Here is a 7656-nt window from a genome sequence, read left to right on the forward strand (position 1 = left end):
TGGATGGGTGAGCTCCCTGCAGCACAGGACGTGCGTGCCTGAGCCCTCGCACGCCACGGCTCAGCCCAGCGCTGCTAACCCCGAGCTCAGGGCCTCGGGGAGCTGTAAAAATACCGGGATAAGCCCTTCTTAGGCTCGATACCSCGCAGCTCTCGCTGACCCCGGCATCAGCGAGCAGCACCGCCCGCAAGAACGGGGCTGCTGTAACCTCCAGCGAGCGAAACCCTTGGAAAAAACAAGGTCTTTATTCTGGAAAAACCGAGGGGGGGTGAGCAGAGCTGAAACCCTCAAATCCCTCTTACGCAACAGGCTCAGAGGACGGGAAAGAGAAGCAAACCCAAAGCCGATCGTGGCAGGGAGAAGCCCCCGGAGCCGGTGCCTCCCGGCTGGGGACCCCCAAATCGGGCAAACCCCGCCGGAGCTCCCGGCCACGGATGCAGATTTAGGTCAGGCAGCAGCAGCAGCAGCATCAGCTACAAAAGCCGGGCAGCCGGAGCCCTGCGTGCCCGCCGGAAAAAAAAAATGAAAAAGAGAAAAAAAAAAAGACATTAAAAGGAAAAAACGCTGTTTGAGGATGCAGGGAAACGGGGCGGAGAAGGAGGGATTGCTGCTGCCCGCYGAGACAGCCGGCAGACAGCCTCGGGTGGGGAATCCGGAGCGGCTCTGAGCTCCCAGTCCAGTCCTCCCCCCGCCTCTGAAAGCAGAATAACCCCGTTTAAATCTCCGACATCTCTGCTGGTTATTTTGGGTGCAGCTTTTTTTGGGTGCCCAGCTGTGCTCGGGAGCTGGAGTTGGGCACTGTTAGGAACACAAAACTTGGCCCTTTAGCTCCTTTCAGCAGAGGGGTTTGTTACCACCTCAGTGTCAATTTTAATCGTACTTTTCCTTTTTTTTTTTTTTTTTTTTTTTTTTTTTCCACAAGAAATCTGATACTGGGAGTTTCAAAAGCAGGGAAAGCAAAGCAGACTCCGATCTGCACCTTGATTTAACCTCAGCAGTAAAACTCTCCAGCTACTTTTCTTCCATGATAAAACAGACAGCGAGACTCCTTTTTGGAGACTTGGGAAGTGCAGTAAAACCCAAAAWCCAGGCTCGAGGTGTTTGGGTTTGGGGGAATGAGCTTTGTTAGCCCTTCAGGAGCCATGTGAGCTAGGGCAGAGCCCCTGTATAAAGGCAAAGGCAAGGTTTGGGTCCTGGCAGGAGGAAGAGTGCTCAGCAGGAAGGTCTGGAGCAGCTGGAGAAGCTGTTACTAGAGGGAGTAAAGCAGGAGGAGGCAGCAGGAGGATGCTGTCAGTGTCCCAGGAGGGGTTCATGTGGCAGTGTCTCGGCTTCAGGAGCCTCACAYGCTCGTGTTTGCTGCTTTGCAGCCCTGCCCTGGCCCTTCAGAGCTCTGTGGGGACACAAAAGGCTCAGGGGAGCATCAAACACGGCCTCAGGTGGATTCTGTTCACACAGCAGCTGACATCCCACTCACCATTTTTTTGGGGAATAACTTTGCCATAAAACTACTGTTGGAGACCCTTCCCTGCTGCTTTGTCACTGCCACAGCATCCCCACCTCCCCTGGCAGGGGACACCTTCTGGGGAGCTGCTGTAACCTCGGAACAGGCAGTGACTGGTGCCTAATGGAAACATTTAGCATAAATTCCACTTAATGGGGAAGTGTTTTGGTCTTTGCCAAGCGATTAAGTGTATATGAAATATGCATGAAATTCTAATTTGTCCTCCTAATATGTGAGGTGCCAAATGAAGTCCAGGAGGGGAAAACTGGAGCCAAGACRTAGCAGAGGCTGCTTGTAGCTGTGGTTAAGGTAGTTAATGTTTCTAACTTTGCTCGTGGTGTGTATTTATTTCCTTGCTAACAGCATTTGAAGCAAATGAATGCCCTGCAGGAAGGGGATGAGAAGAAGACAGCCCCTGGAGCTGCCATCTGAGAGCAGGTACGAACTGCAGGGATGCAGCTGGAGCCTGAGTGCTCCAGGCTGGGCTGGCAGAAGGAATKTCTGGGAGATGAGATGGAAATATTGCCCTGCTGCGCCTGGGGAGGTGATGACTGTCAGTGCACGTGTAGAGCGCAGGGCTGAGCTCCTCCAGTGCCCAGAGCTGGGAAAAAAAACCCTGATCCGTGTTCTTTGGAAATGCCTAAACACCAGCTTCCCTTCCTGGCACATCCCTCTTCGTTGCCTATGCTTGGATTGAAAGTTTGGGGAAGGATTTTGGTTGAGGAGGTGTCATATAACAAATGTGAGAGCCCCTGGCTCCAGCATGCTCAGGGGATGAGTGACTGCAGGGACAGCTCTCTGGAGCTGCTCTCGAGCCCTCCCATCACCAGAGAACYCCAAATCCCAGCCTGGAGCCTGTGCTCCATGCTGAAACCCCACTGTTGGCTGTAGGGAGCCACCAGCAGAAATTTTGTTTGCCGGCTGATTTGGAGCAGCAGTAACAAGTGACAGGACAGCACTGGGGGCTGTTTTTGGTGTCCCTGGGTCTGGGAGCTCGCTGTGTGTGCACCCCTGKGTTTGCTCTGCTGAGGATGAATTTGCTTTGCTCCAGCTCGCRATTCCTCGGGAGGTGACAAGCTGTGACAGCTCAGGGGCTGAGCTCAGCGCTGTGTGCACAACAGAGGTTCTTAGGGATCACCTGGGTGCTCTCCCCTCCTGCAGCTGGCCTACAAACAAACGCAGCTCCCGGGGAATTTGTGAATCATTAATGAGTTATTACTAMGGTTTGGTGAGTGAGGGTGGCAAAGAGCAAGGGCTCTCTGCGGCTGCTGAAACCATCCAAGTGTTGCCACCAGCTTGGATCACAGCTTCAGGGCTGCCAGGATATGGGGAGAAGGGGAATGGGTGAAATATTCCGCTCCCAGCAGCTGGAGGAGAGTGAGGATGGGGCTGAAGGAGGGGTCAGCAGCAAAGCGCACGCACAAGGCGCTCTCACCCTGCTCCTCCTCATTCCAGCTCGCTTGGAGTTGCACAGGACAAGTGCCAGGCCTTTCTGTCCCCATTCCTGTGCCTCCCCACGGCAGGGCTTACACAAGAGCCCGGCCCAGGGTGTCACGGGTGGCTCTGCACATCACATTCCCCACCACAGCTCCGTTACCGCGCCTTCTGCTCCRCTCCCGAGCATCTGCTTCCAGCCCTGCCGCGGGAGCTGAAAATACAGCCTGTGCCTGTGCCTGCCTGTGGCTCGGACTGAAAATGCCAGGGTCTGAAATCAYTGATACGAAACACGGGTGACTCATTTCGGAGAGCGCCAGGCCCCCGTGTTAATTTTGTTAATACGGAAATCATCCGCTGCCTGGCGGGGCTGTTTTCTCTCTGCCGCCGCCAAGAGAGCTCTCCCCGAGCTGTTGTTTGCAGGAGAATGGGAAAGGTAATGGAGGGRGGAGATTGGGGTCAGGGCAGGAATCCAGAAACAACCCCAGAAATGATCCCAGAAATAACCTGGGCTCTCCTAAATTGGTCGAGGGAATGGAGGCTGCCCCAGCAGATTTGGGAAATGCTGATAAAATTCACTTCCCCATAATGAAGGGGTGGCAGAAAAGGTCCGAAGTGTGCTTTTCCAGCTCTGGAAAGCTTGAGWGATGCCCCTGGGACACCACATCCCTCRCAGGATCTGTGAGGGAGCTGCTGGAGGGGAAAAACAATGAAGAAAACCACAAATACCTCTCCCAGGCACCACGGTGCCAGGAGCAGGAGCTGTGTGGCTTCCAGAGATCAAGCTCTGGCAATAAACAATGCCAGGAGTGAGAAAACCTTCTCAGGGTGGTCATGAATGACCCAGAATGGGGAGGGGGAGCTGCTGACACAAAGAAGGAGGAAAAGAACATGGCTGGGATGTGTTGTCCCCACCCAGGGCACCTCCAGAAGGTTAAAGGCTGGCCTGGGCTCTGCCAGGCTGGCAAAGTAGGTCAAAATGAAGCACGGTTCAATTGTGAGGCAGCGTGCCTGATGTCTGYGTTCCCAGGGCTGGATGGCATTCACCCCAAGCACTCTGTGCTCCTCTCGGAGCAGCGAGGCTCCCTGCCAGTTTGGCACCATGAGAGGAGGTTATCTGAGGTCCCCATCAGTGCAGAGGGGTGGGGGCAGTGTCAGGGTCAAGTGCTGGGCTGATAAGAGGTCAGTTCATAGCAAATGGCCCGGAAATGATGAAAACTTGGTGTTTTTCCTCAAAAGCAGGGCGGTTATCAGCAGGAAAGGGGAGGTTGGGAGCTGTCAAATGGGTCCCCCAGAAGGGGAAGAGAAGAATGATGTTAGGGCAGCACTAACGCTGGTTCAGGGGACAGGGAGGCACAGGGGTGACAGCCACGTGCAGGTTTTGGGCACGGGGAGAGGCAGATGAGATGTCTCTTGTCCCAGCATGATTTAGGGCAAACATTTCTTGTCAGCCCCATGCTTTTGGGGGTGTTTTTGGGTGAAGAAGGTGAAGGATGTGTACAGGTAAAGGTTCGATGTTTCAGCAGCATGAAGGATCTCGTAACTCCTCTCTYCCCCTGAGCAGCAGAGCCAGGCTGGGCTCCTGCCCCAGCATTTTTCCTCCCTGTCTGCCACAGTCATGACACAACTCTCACCACACAGCCGTCCCCATGGTCACCCTGCACGCACCCAGGCAGCCAAAGCAGCTGCTCCTCTCCTCCTTGTCGGGTGYAGCCCGTGAGGTTTGGGGCTGGTTCACACCCAGCAGCCTGGATTTACAGGACATGGTGGGGAGGCTCCGTGGAAATGTGAAATTCTGGAGCCAGGCCCCGTCCCTGGGTCTGAGCAGGGATGTGCAGGCAGGAGCACAAAGGTTGTGGGGACAGGAGGGTGGGTGGCACATCAGCCACTGCACGGTGGCCAGGGGTTGGTGCCAGGAGCCAGGAGGGCAGGGTGGGGTGCCACGGGTGTGGAAGGGGCTCAGGGGACACTGCTGGCCCTGAGGGATGACATTTTCCTGCCCTGGGGATGCTTCTGTGCCGTTGGTGACATCCTAGGAAAGTCCTGTCTCGTGTCAGTGCTTAAACAGTCTGTCCATTGTAACCCTGACCAAGGATCCCACAGAGGTGAGGGCTGTGCGAGGGAACAAAACCTGCTCTGTCTCCAAGCTGACCGTCTCCAGAGTCAGGCATTTGCTCTCCTGATTGCTGCTGCTTCAGAGTCAGAAAAAAACCCAAAGAAAAGCCGCATTTGGGTTAAGGTTGCTGGTTCTGTTGTTTGGTGACTTTCCCGAAAAGTTTTGCTGCAGCCTGCCCGGTGAGGCGGTGATCAGAGGGTCCAGAAAAGAATCCAAGTGACATCCTGTGCCCGTGCTTTCGGTGTCCAAGGCAAGAGGGCTCTGAGCCTGTTCCTGACGGTGCTGAGTAAGCTGTGCTTGGCTCCTGAGGAGCTACAAAGGCTTTGGATGCTCTTCCCCTGCTTGGTTCCAGACAGAGCGATGCATCCCTCCCGCCGGTCCCCCGATGACATCACCCACGCCAGCCACAAACGCTGCTTTCCCCSGCCCCTGAGCCGAGCCTGGGCTCTCAGCTGTCCCACCAGCCTCTTTCAGGACCACATTGGAGAGCCAGGGAAGGGCAGGGAGTTTTGGGGCAGGAGCCAGTGCATAGCATATGGCCGAGTGCCCTGCCAAAGGCACGGGAGCGCGATGTGTCCCAGATAAGGCACCGCAGTGACACGGCACGAGGATGCTCGCTCCAAGCACTGCCCCTTATGCTGATGTCCCTGAGAGAGAGAGGAGTGCTTTGACTGCACGATTTGCACTGTGCTGGAGTGCCAGAGAGCTGGGGGAGGGGGGTCATGGGGATTGTTGGGTGCTTGTGACCGGGCACGAGACCCCTGAGCGTGGTGCTGCGTGGCTTTGCTGCTTCCCAGGCTTAGGAACTCGTGTGGCCGGGTCTGCAAAGCAGCCTAGGACACACAAGGTCCCTCTCACTCCTTTTATTAAAGCAGACCTCGATTTAAAGCACTGTAGCACTTARAACTGTTGTTCAGTCCCAAACAACTCTTCCTGGTGACACACCTGGGCTGTAAAATCTCTGTGTCCTGCCCCAAAGCAGAGGAAAAAACAGGTTCTGGGTGCTCTGCTGCCAGCGAGAGCAGCTCCACTCCCCAGGCAAATCCCCTCTGGGAGCTGGAGGCAATGAGAAAAGCCCAAACAGTGGCAAATGGTTGAACTCCCACTGCTTCCTATTAGTCCTGTCCCGGGCAGTGACAGGGTTACCGCGCCCTCCTGGATCTGCAGCTCCGTGTCCGGGTGACAGGGACATTCCTGCCACAGCAGCTCTCTACCTGCCGGGTGGGCTGGCTGGAAAGCACGGGGAGACAGAAGGGAAAGTGCCACCAGTGTGGATGAGAGACAAGTGTCATGTTTTCTTCTAAAACGGGCTAGCTGTGTTATGCTAAAAACAGCCGAGCTGAGGAGGTAGAGGAGGCGAAGCAGATTTTCAAGGGGAGGAGGAACAGCTTTTCCCTAAACAAGGGAACAGAAGGGCTTTAGGAGCAGCAGCAGCCCYGCATGTGCCCCTCCAGCAGCTCCAGGGCCGGCCCTGCCTCGTGACTGGCTCCTGCTCATCCTACAAGTAGCAAAAAAGGGGAAATTATAGAGCACCAGGGGGGAAAGYACTGTCCAAAGAGGCGAATGCAGATGTCACCAAAGGCTCAGAGCCTTTTCCCTCTGTGGGCTCGTTCCCTCCCTCCCTGATCAGCCTTTTGGGCACGTGATGGGGACACAGGCAGTGTCAGCAAGGAGGATCAACTAGGGCAGCGTAGCGTAGTCCAGCATGTGGGTACATCAAAAATAAGGTAAAGCCTTTAAGGCTGAAGCTTCCCATGGCAGAAAGTCTGAGTGTAATTTGTCATCACCCTCGAAAGTGATGGAAAAGAGGGGGTGAGGGGGAGCCTTCGTGGTCCTGGCAGCAAAACTTGCCAGTTGAACCGAGCCTGAGCAGGGATACTTTCAGAAACAGCAGTTTCTGTTTTATTCCTGCGATGAGGACTCCGCTGCCCTTCTTTCCCAAAGATCGGTGGAGGATGGCTGAGACACGCAGGGCAGCCCTTTCCGCGGAGAAGGACGCGGTGCCTCACAAATGGCCATTTCTTCCCCGGCATCACCTCCCTCTGCCCGGCTGCCGATGCTCACCGCCAGCATCCCTGCAAGCGCCGCTGCCCCTCGGCCCTCCCGCAGGGAATCGCGGTCTCTTCCCGGCTCTCCGGCGGCGGGGATGCCCAGCCCGAATCCCCAAATCCCCGAATCAATCCCCGAATCCCCGAATCAATCCCCGAATCCCCGAATCAATCCCCGAATCCCCGCCGCGTGCCCTTGGCTGCTCCCGCTGGGAGCGCATCTCGCACCGCCGCGAACGTGACCGGGGCGAGCCGGCTCCGGGGGAGCCGCGGGTGCGGGGAGAGCTGCGGATGCCTTGCTTAAATACGCCTAAACACGCACCGTTCTCCCCCGGAGCCGCAAGCGACGCGCCGACCCTTCCCCAGGCGGGACCCCCGCGGGAGGATGGGGACAGGGGGGTGATGGAGCGCGGTGTCCCCGCGGGGAGAACGAGCCACGGGTGCGTTCCCCATCGCCATCCCCGCTGCCGGCTCACCTGTCCGTACACCTGGATGGGCTCGGGCGGGCGCGGAGCGGCTCGGCGGCCCCGCGGGGGCTCGGCGGGGGCGGCGGGGGC

At 56.6% G+C, this 7656-nt stretch overlaps 1 protein-coding gene across 2 annotated transcripts in view; it reads right to left on the minus strand.

The window, feature by feature from the left end:
* The window catches only part of SORL1 (sortilin related receptor 1), a 46352-nt gene extending 38702 nt beyond the window's left edge, over positions 1-7650 (minus strand). For both annotated transcript variants that reach the window (XM_057386311.1, XM_057386312.1), the window contains exon 1: positions 7576-7650. The gene's annotated coding sequence lies outside the window, so the exon portion shown is untranslated. The remainder of the gene's footprint in view (positions 1-7575) is intronic.
* Positions 7651-7656: the final 6 nt, after the last annotated feature.

Source organism: Malurus melanocephalus, unplaced genomic scaffold (assembly GCF_030028575.1).
Source record: "Malurus melanocephalus ecotype Western Australia unplaced genomic scaffold, MMel_1.1 scaffold_952, whole genome shotgun sequence".
In the NCBI taxonomy this organism is placed as follows: domain Eukaryota; kingdom Metazoa; phylum Chordata; class Aves; order Passeriformes; family Maluridae; genus Malurus; species Malurus melanocephalus.